Genomic DNA, 15,752 nt, shown 5'->3' with positions numbered 1-15,752 from the left:
CTTTCGTTTAGTAAGAGAGCATCTTTAAAAAAAAAAAGAACATCTTATTACTAGAAATTGATTCCAATTAATAGAGCATAAACAACTCCACTATAATTAGTATTTACTCAAAGACCACAAATCCGAAATCAGAGATGGGATTTAATATTTTTAGGGTAGGTTATCTTTTAAGTCCTTTGGTGTCTTATTAGCCCTTCAAATGTGAATTTTAGGCAGCAACTTGTTTAAATGGGTGGGTACTGACAAGCACACCTGTGAAGGACACAGTTTAATTGCAGGTTTCCAAGAACAGATTAAGCATTTGGATTCAATTCCAGAGGACTGATTAAATGCGTGGCTAATTATCTTATTTTTGAGCTTGTCAAAGAAAGGAATAGAAGTTTCAAAAAACGAAGTCCAGGTGTTTGTTTAGACAGCAGAAGCTGTCATTTTTGGCCACCCAGCAAGAGAAAACAAAGACAGGTGCATTGCTTAAAATAGTTAAAAGAGCCAAGTGAAATCATAACAGAGAATGCAGTCGAGGTATACGTTTGGGTTCTGTAATAAGGTGTTATTACTTAGGAGCTCCTTACCTAGTTTAAGGATCACTACGTCCTTAGGTGAGCTAGTTCTTGCTCATTTCCTTGATGACTAATGAATGAGTTGATCGGTTGCTGTTACATGCCTAACACTATCACAGGCGGAGAGGTAGTCAGGACACCTGTTTTGATGTCCCCGACTTCCTAGACTTCAGATTGGGTGAGCAAGAGGGTGAAAGCAGAGGACACCAAAAGGTGTCAACCATATTCCTTGTCAGAAACTATGGTAAAAGTGCCCACAGAAGACAAGTGGAACAATGGCCAAAATAACTTGGTTAGTTTTTCTCTTTATTTCCCCATTCGTAGCAGACACTGCAACATGTACATGAACTGTGAAGACCCAGAATGAACTCCAACTGCATGGCCCCAGTGTGCTGACGGCAGGAAGCATTCTCTTCCCGCATGGCATCTGATCAGAGCTCTAATGGAGGCTGCAAAAGGCATACCCGTGCCGGTCTCTTCTATCTTTATCAACATGGAGATGACATTAAACAAAAAACAAAAAACCAAAACAAAATAAAAATTAAAAAAACCACCTTGGGAACAGGAGAGGGAGAAGTGGGGGACACACACCAAGAAAGCTTTCGGAGTTTATTCTTACTTCTGATTTTCAGCCAGATCAAAGTTGAGCAATACATATACAGTCACAGAAACAGATGAAGTTCTGTAGTGTTTTACAGCTGATGTCTTTTTTCGCAGTCAACCACATTTCTAACAGTTACCCACTTGTCTCCTTGCTCTGGGGTGCCATGCGTTCCTACAGCACAGCAAAGATAGACCCTTCCCTGGCTCTGCTTCCTTTTCTCCAACATGTCCTGGGTCTACCTCAATCTGCACACTCGATGGAGGCCTGGGCCTGGAGGGTGTATGCCCACTGGGGTGCACCTTTGCACTCCAGCTTCTCTCTTTCAGCTACCACATGGATGGTTCCTGGAGAATGTACACCCACTACAAGAAAGACCTCTTGAGGGTTTTTGTCCACTTCCTTTTCAAGAACTGCATCATATTCCTTATAAATCCTTAAGTAAAGAATACAGTGCTTTATTGGTCTTCTGGAGAAGATGCTAATTTAAATTCTTTTAATATATAATAAAATATAAGCTTTCTGCAATGGCTTTTCATTCCATATTGCACATTAAGAAATATTTTGAGATGGAAATCATTTGAATAGATCCAAAATAATTCAATCAATCACTCACCCATTTGAAACCTCCCCTATTTATGATGATTCTGACACTGCCCTGGGCAGTGGGGTTGCAAAAAATACAAAACACAGTCCCTGTCTTCAAGTATCTTACAATTAAAAAACATTTCATTATAATCCAGAGCAGTAAGTACAGCTGGAGAGAGATGGATGAGGTATGGTGGGTGCACCAAAGAAGAACCACTGGCTCTGACTTGGGGTCTAGGAAGGTTTTGCTAAGAAGGAGGAACTATAGCAGAATCCGAAAGGCAAGAGTAGGGGGTGGGTGGGCAGGGAGAGCATTTTAAAGAGTAGAAACAGCACAGTCTAAGTCAGGGAGATAAGTGAACGCATGGTGTGTTTGGGAAGCTGGTAATTCAACATTGCTATGACTTGGGTAAATTAGGTAGGAAGAGAGGTGAAGCAGTGAGAATGGGGGTGAATACAGGAGACCAAAAAGAGAGGGGAAACATGGACAAAACTCACTGCCATAAGTGAGGGGCCTGGAAATTATTTTTCTAGAATAAAGTATGGGCACTTTAAGGCAGCCCTCCCTTCTGATTCTGGGTCCAAATGGTCTGTGCTGGGTGAATTATTTAATCTCTCTGAATGTCAGTTTCTACCTCTGTAAACCGAGGGGTCTCTCTAGCATTCATGGGCCTTTGATTCTCAGGGCACCAGTGGAAGCTCATTGACTTAACTTGAGACGACTTTAAAACACTTGAACTTCATCTACACAGCAGGGCGATCCCCAAAGGACCAATCACTTGACTTCATGACCATCTTAGTCATTGCTGTTCCCACCCCACTTCAGAGAAGTCTGGGAAAAGAAAAGTAGTAGGATCATTAGTGAAGTCATCAGAAACATTCACCATCTCCTCAAGTGGCTTATTGGAGTCTGACCTTACCTTTGTTTTGCTATTACTCTCGGGTTCTGCCTCAAAGCACATTTTCCATCTGCTGGAGTCTGATATGGAGTTGACAAATATTTGCATTGCTGATTTGGTCACCCAATTCATGGCCCATGTGAATCAGTGGCCATTTCAACTTTGTAGTCAGCCTGCCATTTGTCACTTGGTACAGCTTGAAAAAAAAGGCAACCAAAATCATAGATATACCCTATGCCAGTTTGAAAGAATTTATGTACCCTAGAAAAGCCATGTTTTGATCCTAATCAGTCTTGGGGAGCAATCGTTTCTTCTAATCCCTAATCAGTACTATAGGTTGGAAACTTGATTGCGTTATCTCCATGGAGTTGTGCTTATTAACTTTTGAATAGAGGGAGATGTGACTCCCCCCATTCCAGATGGGTCTTGATTAGTTTACTGGAATCCTTTAAAAGAGGAAGCATCTTGGAGAAAGCTGGAGAATGACGAGAGCAGCAGAGACAGAGGAACTACAGAATCCACCAGCCAGAGACCCTTGATGAAGGAGAACGCCCCTGGGGGAGCTTCATGAAGCCAGAACCCTGGAGAGGAAGCCCCATGTGCCTTTCCAGTTGAGAGAGAAACCCTGAACTTCAATGGCCTTTCTTGAGTGAAGGTAACCTCTTGTTGGTGCCTTAACTTGGACATTTTTATAGACTTGCTTTAATTGGGACATCTTCTCAGCCTTAGAACTGTAAACTAGCAGCTTACTAAAGTCCCCCTTTTTAAAACCATTCTGTTTCTGGTATATCGCTGTTCTAGTTTGGAGCTACCAGAATGCAACACACCAGAGATGGATTGGCTTTTAATAAAAAGGGATTATTTTGTTAGTTCTTCAGAGGAAAGGCAGCTAATTTTCCACTGAGGTTCTTTCTTATGTGGGAAGGCACAGGATGATCTCTGCTGGCCGCCTCTCCAGGCCTCTGGGCTCCAACAACTTTCCCTGGGGTGATTCCTTTCTGCATCTCAAAAGGCCTGGGCTGAGCTGCTAGTGCTGAGATGAGGTATGCTGAGCTGCTTGGGCTGTGCTACATTGAGTCTCTCATTTAAGCACCAGCCAATTAAGTCAAACACCATTCATTGCAGCAGGCACACCTCCTAGCTGACTGCAGATGTAATGAGCAACAGATGAGGTTCACGTACTATTGGCTCATGTCCACAGCAACAAAATTAGGTGCCTTCACCTGGTCAAGTTGACAACTGAATCTAACTACCACAATTACATTGGGGCAGTTAGCAACTAGAACATACTGTATCCCAGAAACTTATGACACAAGATAATACACATGAAAGTTAAGCAGCAACCTCAAGAACAGGACTAAGTGTATTTTCACAGAAATTGGTAAGCAAATATTTCCTCAAGCATATATACCTATATACATATGTAAAATGATGGGAAAATTAAAAAATAAAACTAAATGATAGAAAAATCTTCCAAGCTTGGATGTGCACAAAACCAATACAGAGGGAGTTTACAAAATAACCATCAGATCAGATTCCTTAAGTTGAAGCTTAAATTTTTTAAAGCATTTTAATATGAAATATAACATTTAAACACAATGCAATAAGTTTCAAAATACGTTGTTAACAAGTAGTTACAGAACATATATCAGAGTTTGTTATGGGTTGCTGTTACACAATTTTAGTTTTCTCCTTCTAGTTGCTCCAAAACACAAGTCTAAAAGATTATCAATATAATGATTCAGCAGTCATACTCATTTACTAAATCCTATCTCCTCTGTCATAACTCCTCCTTTTCCTTTGATTCTTCTTCCATTCTTTAGGGATATTTGGGCTCTGCCCTTTCTAACTTTTTCATGTTGGAAAGGGCTATCAATAATATGGGCTAGGGGAATGGGACTGGTGGATGTTCCTGGAGAGGCTGGCCCCTCTGTGTTTCAGGACTTAACTGACCTGTGAACCCATCTGGAGGTTGTAGGTTTCTGGAAAGTAATATTTGTATGTGAAACTTTTGTAGAATCTCAGATAAAGCCTAGGTGCCCTTTAAGGTTAACAGGAATGATTTTGGTTGGGTTTGGCAAGCCATGGTAATCAGCAATATCTAGCTAAAATTTGTGTCAAAGTAGCCTCCAGAATAGTCTCTCGACTCTATTTGGACTCTCTTGACCACTGATACCTTATTTTGTTACTTTTTTTTTTGGTCTTTTTTGGTCAAAAGGTGTTGTCAATCTCATGGTACCAGGGTCAGGCTCATCCCCAGGAGTCATGTCTCACACTGCCAGGGAGACTTTCACCCCTGAACATCATGTATGTAGTGGGGAGGGTAATGATTTTACTTGCAAAGTTGGACTTAGAGAGAGAGAGGCCACATCTGAGCAACAAAAGAGTTCCTCTGGAAGTAACTGTTAGGCATAACTATAGGTAGGCTTAGCTTCTCCACAATAGAATAAATTTCACAAAAACAAGCCTCAAGATCAGGGAGTTGGCTTAATATTCGAGACAGTATCAGGGGTTTCCCTGATGGTAAAGCTTAATAGTTCCATATTTTTTCTCCCATCTCTCAAGGGACTTTGCCAATACTTTTTAATTAATTGCCCAACATAGTCTGTGATGTATCCATGTACTACCATAAGCTATACAGAATTACAAGCCCTCATTCCCATTCTTGGATCCATGTGTTTGGGTTGTTTAAAAGAGCTATCTAGACAGATTGAGTTAGAATATGTGCTACAGAAAATTTAGGTTTTGGTCTTATACAGTAGGTGAAGTTCTAAAATTCAGACAATGTCATCCTGTATTCTGATTCACCTTAGTCTAATCCAATTGGTTTTGTTCTTATCTCTAATTGAAGCCTGATGTGTTTTTTGGTTTCTTTAATGATTGTTGTGTGTGGCAATGCTAACTTTCAGACCTGCAGAACTCCAACTCTGAGTCTCAGGTGTTACACTGGTAGTCCAAGTTCTAGGGAAATTCCAATATACATATTTATATAAAACACCACATCTCAAAATCTAGAAATAACATTAACAGCTCTGGACTAAATGTGACTGCTATAAGAGTTTATAATATAGGCCCCAATTTTCTAGTAGGTTTTTTCTAAAAGTGACCATGAAATATTTTTTTTCTTTGCTTTTGATTTATTTTGTACCACATAATGTCTCCAAGGTTCATTCACCTTATTGCATGTCACATGATTTTATTCCTTTCTGTAGCCACACAATATTCCATCATATGTGTGCACCACAGTTTCCCATTCTACTTCTCAGTCAATGTATTCTTCAGCCACCTCCATCTATTAGGCATCACATATAATGTCCAAAGTCAATAATCTGTGTCTCACATTATCCTCACTTAGTTGTACAATCATCAATGCTCTCGTTTTTAGACAATTTTCATTGTTCTGAAGAGAAAAATAACCAAGAAGCATAACCTCACTAAACAGACAGCCCAAAGCTCCCCTTAACTCTTGTGCTCCCCCATCCCAATTGTTTACCCTAGCATTGCTGTGGTACTGTTGATGTCTTCCTATTAAATATAGACCACAGCATGCAAGTAGTAATTTTCCCCCTATACCCCCAAATTATTGACTATTTGTACACGATTCATACTTTTGAAGTAGTTCATGCAAAGACTTACTTATATTTGTAGTGGTAATTGATGGGATACATTTAAATATTTTTTAAATGAAAAAAAGTGGTATTCTTAAAGATAGTGTTTTTGGCTTCCAGGTTCTTGATAGTGCTGTGAGAAAGAATTCAAGGACACAGCACACATAGAGTGAGCAGGTAGAAAATTTATTGAGTACACATGCAGGGAGCATGGGGGCACTCTCCCAAGATATAGATGCAAACAGTCCCCAACATTGAAATCATCTGCTTTTATTGCATCACTTTACTTACACTCCCTCCCCCTTCCTTGTTAAGAGTTCTTCCTCCTAGCCTCCCTCTCTCTAGGGTGGTGCCTGGAGGTCCTGCATTTGGGTGGGTTGGGTGGCTCCACTCTTCTCCATAAATGACTCACTCAGGTGAGGGTCCTTCGACTCTAGGGTCAGCTGCCACCGGGTGTTTCCCTTCCCATAAGTGAGTAGCCCCCTGGCAGGGTGTCTATGGGGACAGGCCCTCTGCCCCTTGATTAACAGTCTTTGCTCAAGGACTTTTTCACAGTATCACCTCTCCCCTCTCTCCCTGTTCTAGCTTGCCTCAATACTGTTCCAGCCCAAAGGGGCTTGTCCAGCTGAGAGATCAAAGAAAAGACCAGGCATGGACTAAGACATGATCCCTTATCATAGGGATTTACTTAGAGAAGCATAAGAAGTCAACTCAAAGTCAAGCTGCTCTGAAGAAGAGTTGATTCAGAGCTCAGTGCTGATCAGAGGGGAAGCAAGGTTTTATAATGGGCATAGACAAAGAAGGCACAAAGCCAAGAGACTGCGTGCAGGAATGTGCATAATTGCTGATGAAGTTGGAAGAGTTGGGGGATGTCGAAAAATGCAAAAACATTGTTATATTACAAATACTAATCTATCTGTTCAGATTATTTTCATATTCCTCATGTGCTTAGAAATAGCACACTTAAAAAAAAATAGGTGATTTTAAAATGTAGGAAAGGCTGTTCCAGAAAGTGCAAAGTAGTAATCAGAAAATATTTTATAAAACGTATAGTTGTAATTAAAATTTGATTAAAACAAGCATAAAAACAAAGTTTAAAGTCTCCCTTATTCCTTGGGAAGAGGCAGTTTGGTGGTAAAGAGCAAAAGTGTGAGCAACCATTCCGTGGGTTTAATCCTTAACTCCTCTGGGCTTTAGTTTCCCAACACTAAGATGGAGATAACAATAGGGTCATTGGGGGGGTAAAGGCGATAATACATGGAAAGCATTTAGCATAAGCCTGGCACTTAGTAAGTACTTGTTGAAATGCAATATAGGAGAAATGGGCTGGCTTTTAACAATGGAGATTTATTAGTTTACAAGTTTACAATTCTAAGGTAGTGAAAGTGTCCAAATTAAGGCCTCAACAGGATGATGGCTTCTCTGAAGAATGGCTGCTAGAGATCTGGGACTCTTCTGTCACATGGCCAGGCACATGGCAATGTCTCTGGTCTTTCTCTCCCAGTTTTTGTTGCTTTCAGTCTTTGGCTTCACTGGCTTCCTGTCTGTTTCCTGTGTGTTCTCTCTCAGCTCCTTTGGGGACTTTTCCCTCTAAACCTTTTTGTGCTTTTTCTGTCTTCTATTCTCTTAAAAAGGACCCCAGTAAGAGGAGTAAGACCCAATTTGAAGGAGGTGGATCACATCTCGATTGAAATAACCTTATGAAAAATCGCAACTGCAACAGGTTTATACCCACAGGAACAGATTTTTTAAATATGATCCTTTCTGACATTCATACAGCCTCCAAACTACCACAGTGCATAATGTATTGGCTATTGCTGTTTAGTGCAATTAAACCAGCACATAACTGTGTATCAGGCACTGCATTCAGATCCCTAGATAGACCACAAGGAAGCAGTTTGGAATCTAGATTTGAAAACTTATGAAACCAGGTTTTAGAGATGGCATAGAAAATCCAGTCTCCCAACCCCTGGGGACCTGTGTTTCTCATAACCATGAGCCTGATATAAAAGTACTGGGTTTGGAGAAAAGGGATCTGCAAATGTTGGATCTGAATTTCATTTCCATATATCTCTTAGTGATTTTTTAATTTTAATTTAATTTTATTTTTTTGCATGGGCAGGCACCAGGAATCAAACCCAGGTCTACTGCATGACAGGTGAGAACTCTGCCTGCTGAGCCACCGTGGTCCACCCTCCTAGTAATTTTTAAAACTACACACACTCAAATTTGTGAGATGCCCCAGAGCATCAATCTGGGTTTTCAGGCTAACTCATTTTGGTGCAGACTTGGAAATGGCAATAACAACAAATATTTATGGAACACTTACTATGGGGCAGGTACTGCTCTAGGCTTGGGAAACATAGCAGTGAATGGAACAGACGAAAAAATCTTACCTGCACTTGTGGACTGTTTGAACTAAACCTGCAATTACCCCTATGGAGGTTTTTACCCCCCATCTCTGGGCAAATATTTGAAATTCTATAAAGTGTGTTATAATCTCTTTTTTAGTTGAGGTCTGTGGGCAGCTACTCATGTAAAACTGAATAAGCAAATATAATACCCTATCAAAGTTCAGGAAAGGCTCAGGCCTTCTCTTAGGGGCTTACTTTCATGATAGTATAATAATAAAACTATATAGTTGTTTTAGTTTACTGGCTGCTAAAACAAATACTATGCATTGGGTTAATGACAGGAGCTTAATGACAGGAGTTTATTGGCTCACAGTTTCAGGGGCTGGAAGGCTTGCATCCTCCCAGGGTTGGTATTTTCTGGCTGGCCGGCAATCTTTAGGGTTCCTTGGATTTTATGTCAAATGGAAATGCACATGGCAGTATCTTCTCCTTTCTCTTCCAGGCTCCATTGACTTCCAGCTTCAGGCTGCTCCGTTTTGTTTTGCTCTGTATTCGTTTTTCAAATTTCTCGGTAAGTTTACATTGAAGAGAATTTTGAGGTTGCAATCTCATTTTGCAAGTACTCGCCTGATGATTTCAGATCCTCTTGAGAAATGTTAAACCAAAAATAAGACAAGTAGAACACCGAGGCTGAGATAAAAGTATAACTGACATGTGTAACTCCTGGTCTCAACCCTGTATTATAATCTTAATTTTTTTTTATTGTTCTCAGTTGCTCTTATAATAATATGGTAAGTGCAAAGCTATAAAGTAGATTTATACTGATAAAACAAAATGCTGGGGATGCACGGGTGTTTCAATGGTAAAATGCTCACCTTCCATGCAGGAGACCCGGGTTTGATTCCCAGACCATGCATCATGACCCCCCTCCAAAAAAAAAAACAACACAATGCTGGTCAGCTTTATGGACTGGAGTTCCTTGTCAGATGTCATTTGAAAAGTGCTTTCACTGTTTAAAAAAGAAACTTTGAGGATCACCGGGCAATTGGACACCCTCTCAATCACGACAAACCATCTTTTATCTCTTGGCTTTGTTAAGTGGTCTTTTGCTCCACTTCTACCTGCCAGCATTTATTTGTTGGACAAGGGTATGATCCATGGCTGCCACTGCAGTGGTGCTTATGCCCAAGGCAGTGGTGGCTGCTGATGGGGTGTGGTGGCTGCAGCCAGAACCAGAGCTCAAGATGCGGCTGCTTTTGCTGCAGCTAGCTACTGATAGTGTCACACTCCTTACTTTACATACCTTTCATTTTTGAAACCTAAAACAACTATGGTAGATTGAATTACATACCCCAAGAAAGGCACGTCTTAATCTTAATCCACATCCCTGTGGGTGTGAACTCATTTGTAAGTAGGACCCTTTGAAGATGTAGTATTTAAAGTGTGGACGCACAAATGGATAGGATCTTCTAAGATCCTATTTAGGTGTGGCCAAACCAGTGAAGGTGGACCATAATCCATATAACTAGAGGCTTTTTTAAAACAAGAAATTCAGACTCAGCAAAAGGAATGGAAACTGGAAGAGCAGATAAGAGAGAGAGATTGCCATGTGACTGGAGGCAGAGTTGCAAGCCAAGAAGCCCTAAAGGTTGTGACAAACCAACACCAGGATGCTACAGACTTTGGGGAGACAGTATGGCCTTCCTGAATCCTGATTTGGACTTAAGCCTCTGAAACCATGAAACAATAAAATGTTGTTTAAGCTAATCGATATGTGCTATTTGTCACAGCAGGCTGGAAAACTTAAGGCAGTTTTTGTTACTGGAGATTGGGGAGTTGCTATGACAAATATCAGAAGATGTGGAAGTGCCTTTGGAATTATGTAATGGGTCGAGGCTGGGAGAACTTTGAGGCACTTGATAGAAAAAGCCTTAATTACTTTGAAGAGATTGTCTGTAGAGATATGAATATTAAAGGTGTTTCTGGTGATGGCTCAGAAATAAGTAAGAGCTGTAGCGAAGGTTTCTACCATCTTAGAATATACATACAGATTTATCTGAATAGGATACTGGCAGAAATGTGGATGTTAAACTTCTTCCTGTGAGGCCTAAGAAAGAAATGATGAATGTGTTATTGGAAACTGAAGGAAAGGCAATCCCTGTTATAAAGTGGCAGAGAACTTGGTAAAATTGTGTTCTGATGTTGGATGGAAGGCAAAGCTTGTAAGTAATTGTGCCTGTTTGAAAGAATGTATGTCACCTAGAAAAGCCATGTTTTAATCCTAATCCCATTTTGTAAAGGCAGCTGTTTCTCTTAACCCCTATTTAGCCCTGTATGTTGGAAACTTGATTAGATTATCTCCATGGAGATGTGACTCACTCAAGAGTGGGTGTTAAATTGGGTTAGGTGGAAACATGTCTGCACCTATTCCAGGTAAGTCTTGATTGGTTATACTGGAATCATTTAAAAGAAGAAGCACTTTGGAAAAAGCTAGAGAGCTACAAGAGAGAAAGCCACGAGATCCTGAGAGAGCAGAGAACACCACAGCACCATAAAGCAGAGAGTCCACCAGCCAGCGACTTTTGGAGATGAAGAAGGAAAATGCCTCCCAGGGAGCTGGAGAGAAAGCTAGCAGATGACACCGTGTTCGCCATGTGCCCTTCCAGATGAGTAAGAAATTCTGAACATCATCGGCCTTCTTGAATCAAGGTATCTTTCCTTGCACGCCTTAGATTGGGCATTTCTATAGACTTGCTTTAATTGGGACATTTCCACGGCCTAAAAACTGTTAACTTGCAATTTGTTAAATTCCCGCTTTTTAAAAGCCATTCCGTTTCTGGTATATTGCATTCTGGCAGCTGCCAAACTAGAACAGTAATGAACTTGGCATTTACCTAAAGAGATTGACAAGCTAAGGATGGATAGTGTGACTTGGTTTCTCCTTGCTGTTTTATAGCAAAATGTGAGTGGAAAGGGATAAACTGAAGTCTAAACCATTAAGTAAAAAAGAGACAAGCAACTGATGATTTAGTAATTTTCAGCCTATCCCAATAAGGATATCAGAAGTCAGAGAGAAGAATTTCTCTACTTTAGCAAGGCAACTTCTTCCCCTGGGGAATTCAAACTTCACTTTTGCAGTCAGTCCAACAGAATTTGTAGTTAGCAGCCAAACCACTGCATGAGTCAATTTCTATAATAAATTTCTATCTATCTATCTAACTATCTGTCTCTCTATCTGTCTTTATCATATCATCCATCATACCTGTCCTGTCATTTCTGTTTCTCTAGGGAACCCTGACTAATACAACAACCAAAATAATTTTCAAGATTATATGAAAAGGATATTCACATGGAAAAGGAATGAAATGTGACCCCCACTGCACAGCATACAAAAAAGAAAAAAGAAGATTATATGACATAAAATCTTTTCACAGAATATACGAAAGTGTGTTCAAAGGTCTGTAAATACTTCTTGGCATAGTGTGAGCATATATGGATAGGGTGTCTGTTTTTAAAGCATAGAGAGTCTAATCTCTCATTTTAAATGAAGGCATACTCCACTAAAATAATTTGGCCTTTACCTGATATGAGATTAAACCTTCAGTAAGCAGTTTATTTATGATTTATGGTCTGCATTTACTGTGCAATAAAAATATTTTACAGTGTTATGTCATGCTGTTTTTGTCTCAAAGTCAATCAGGAAGTTCTTATTTTTTGTATTGGAAATTCTGAATAAAATAACAAACTATCCAATTCTGACTCATACCTGTTTTTTTCTCATATTCTTTCCCAGTGAAAGAAAAAAGCACCACTGGTCCTTTTGGTGTGAATATGAACGAAACAAAAATTATTCTAAATGTACACTCTTTAAATCATATCTCTGTTGCCTAAGTGATCCTGGCTAAAGCTTTCTTTCTTCATCAATGAAAGATGTGTTCCTTGTGCAGAACTAGAATTCACCTGAGAAATGAGACCTACTTCATATCTGAAGGCTGATTTGTATTATGATTGGTAGATCTTAGAAGGACCTTTGAACAAAAAGAAATAAATAAGAAGTAGAACACCTTTTGATGAAAAAATACCATACATTGTAACTTCAACTGGAGAAACAGGGCCCAAGACATTATAGATAAAGTAAATAAAAAAAAAAAGTGTCCACTCAATGCTCAAATAATGAAACCTCTGTAAATGCCATCTAATAAACTAAAATGGGCAGCAATTGGAAACATTTGGAGAACTCTGAAGGCAACAGACTCATTTTGGAATGCACAGGAACTGGACAAAATAAGTAATGGAATATAGAGAATAAGTAGCCTCATATAACCCAGATGTATTTTATAAAGTCCAATTTACTGATCCTTGCAAGGTAAGTACCTTACAATGGTGGCAATTATTCATAGAATTAAAAAGACCTGAAATAGAATCCATTTAAATCTAATAATAGCCAAGTGACCAAAGGCCTCTTTGGATATGAATAAAAAATGCATTTTTCACTGCTAATATAATGTTATTTATGATCATTATCATATCATTAATGGCAAGAATCTACATATTGTTTTTAATTACCTTGTTGCTATTTACGAAGTGCTTTAATGTATATTATCTCATTAAAATATATCCTGCAATTGATCATGGACTCAGATCTTAGTATCTGTTTAGGATATTCCAAATAGATTCTTGAAGACGAATCCTTGAATCTGGCAGCATGATAATCAGCCACAGTAGTCCCTTGTCTTTGCAAAGATGCCAATGAATTGTCTTTTTCTTCCTTGTTCTCACTGCTGCTGCCACTGCTGTTGGCACTGGTAAGGCTGCTTTTGCTCATTTTGCTTCCCAAACTGCCCGTGAGCTTACTTTTGCCCTCTTGGCTGATACTGCTGCTCCTGACGCTGACTGCTCATTTTCCCCAAAACCATTTCTTTGTTGGGACTTTATTCTTGCTTTTTCTTCCAAGAATGTTCATCCTTAATCCAAATCACTACCATCTCTCTCCAGGTCCACCCTAATAGCCCCCTAAATGAACTCCTACTTCCTTTTTCTCTTATACCACCTAAAGCAGACAAAATTATCGATCAAAACCATTAATCAAATCGTACCATTTTCCAGCACATTCCAGATTAACTCCAGAGTCCTCACCATGGCCTGTGATGCCTGGCTCCTGCCCATCACTCCCACCTCTTCCTCCAAAACACTGACCCCTCCCTCTCTGCTTTCTAAACCACATGGCGTTCTGGCCATGCTTTAGCACCAGCAACCTTGCCCTTGCCTGAGGGCCTTTGACATTGCTGTTCTCTCTGCTTGGAACAGTCTTCCTCAAGCTTCTCATGACTTTTCCATCACTTGTTTCAGTCATATCCTGATCATCTTCTCTAAAATGGTATTTCTGTGAAGTTGGTAAGGGCAGGAGAATAGAGAGGAGAGTTCATTTGCCCAGGATTACGTAATTAGTAGCAGGAAAAAGCTTCCCAGACAGGCAGACAGACCACTGTTAGAGACAGAGGTACAATTTTAAGGGAATCTGCCATTTTTATGAGGCAGTACTCGAAACGCTTCCTCGAGTCTTGGAATCTTTTGTAGTTTCATTTGGCTCATCCTACTTGGGGAATCCTCATTGTCACTCTTGTGTTCATTGGTCTCACTATTTCAAGTAGATGAATGAATAAGTCTTGAAGCAGCCCGAGGCCCCAATTTTATATGGAATTTAATCTTTTCGACTTTATAATCTGTAAGCACACCAGATGTAAGCTTTAGCAAATCATTAGTCTCTCTAAATTTTGTCAGGTTTCTGCATAGAGAATGGAGCAGTGCAGAGGAGGGTAACAAAAGAACTGTAACTTTATAGGCCATTTTAAAAGCTGATTTTCTTTTCTAATTTTTTGTTCCCCATGTGAGTAGTTTAATAGATTTCTACTCCCCAGAAACAACCAAGAAGTGGTAAGCAAGTGATCTTATTTCTAGACTGAGGGGTTGGGTACAGGTTTTCGAATATCTCTTCCTGCTATAACATCCCTTTGTTGCCTGATTCTATCTTCAAACCATTTGTGAAGGCAGAAAGAGGTCAACCAGGATGAAAAATGTTCTTCAGATAATCAACTATTTATAGGCATATAATTAAGCTGAAAAACTTCTATTCTCAATCTCTTACTTTGTTTCACAAGGACAGTGTCCTAGGCTGCCGGAATACAATATACCAGAAACAGAATGGCTTTTAAAAAGGGGAATTTAAGAAGTTGGTAGTTTATAGTTCTAAGGCCTAGATAATGTCCCAATTAAAGCAAGTCTATAGAAATGTCCAATCTAAGGCATCCAGGGAAAGATACCTTGGTTCAAGGAGACTGATGAAGTTCAGGTTTCTCTCTCAAGTGAGAAGGTACATGACGAACATAGTCAGGGCTTCTCTCTCTCTCTCAGCAGGAAGGGCACATGGCGAGCACAGCGTCATCTGCTAGCTTTCTCTCCTGGCTTCCTGTTTCATGAAGCTCCCTGGAAGGCATTTTCCTTTTTCATCTCCAAAAGTCACTGGTCAATGGACTCTCTGCTTCTCGTGGCTGTCGTTTTTCCTGCTCCCTCCAAATCTCCTGGCTTTTCCCACTTGTCATTCTCTTCTATAGGATTCCAGTAAACTAATCAAGACCCACCCAAATGGGTAGAGACATGCCTCCACCTTATCTAGCTTAAGAACCACTCTTGATTAATTCACATCTCCAGGGAGATGATCTATTACAGTTTCAAACATACAATGCTGAATAGGGATTAGAACAAATGGCTTTTCTAGAGTACATACATCATTTCAAACCAGCACAGACAGTGGGAGAATGAGTTTCAATAATGTTGTAGAAAAGTAGATGTTTAAGAAATGAAATACTAAGATTATATATGATGATGATGCAGACTTCACAAGCAAAAATAAAATATTCTGAAACAAAAGACCCATATAAATGACTTCCTAAGGGCAGAATGATGAAGAACCTCTTTGCCAGCATCAGAATATTTCTTAGGCATCATTATGGCAGAAATACATTGCTGAATTAAAAATACTTTGGAGATGATAACTTTATAAGAATCTTGAGAGACAGCAAGTGTGATTTTTAAATAAACAGCAGCAATGTCGTCCATGAGAACAATACCGTCAAACCTCTTTC

General features: G+C 39.7%; 1 pseudogene; it reads right to left on the bottom strand.

The window, feature by feature from the left end:
* Positions 1-13,511, bottom strand: part of LOC143649115 (trafficking protein particle complex subunit 10 pseudogene) — a 28,304-nt pseudogene extending 14,793 nt beyond the window's left edge.
* Between the last annotated feature and the right edge of the window lie 2,241 nt (positions 13,512-15,752).

The sequence above is a fragment of the Tamandua tetradactyla genome, chromosome 11 (genome assembly GCF_023851605.1).
Source record: "Tamandua tetradactyla isolate mTamTet1 chromosome 11, mTamTet1.pri, whole genome shotgun sequence".
In the NCBI taxonomy this organism is placed as follows: Eukaryota; Metazoa; Chordata; class Mammalia; order Pilosa; family Myrmecophagidae; genus Tamandua; species Tamandua tetradactyla.
This window is presented reverse-complemented; position numbering and strand designations above follow the sequence as displayed.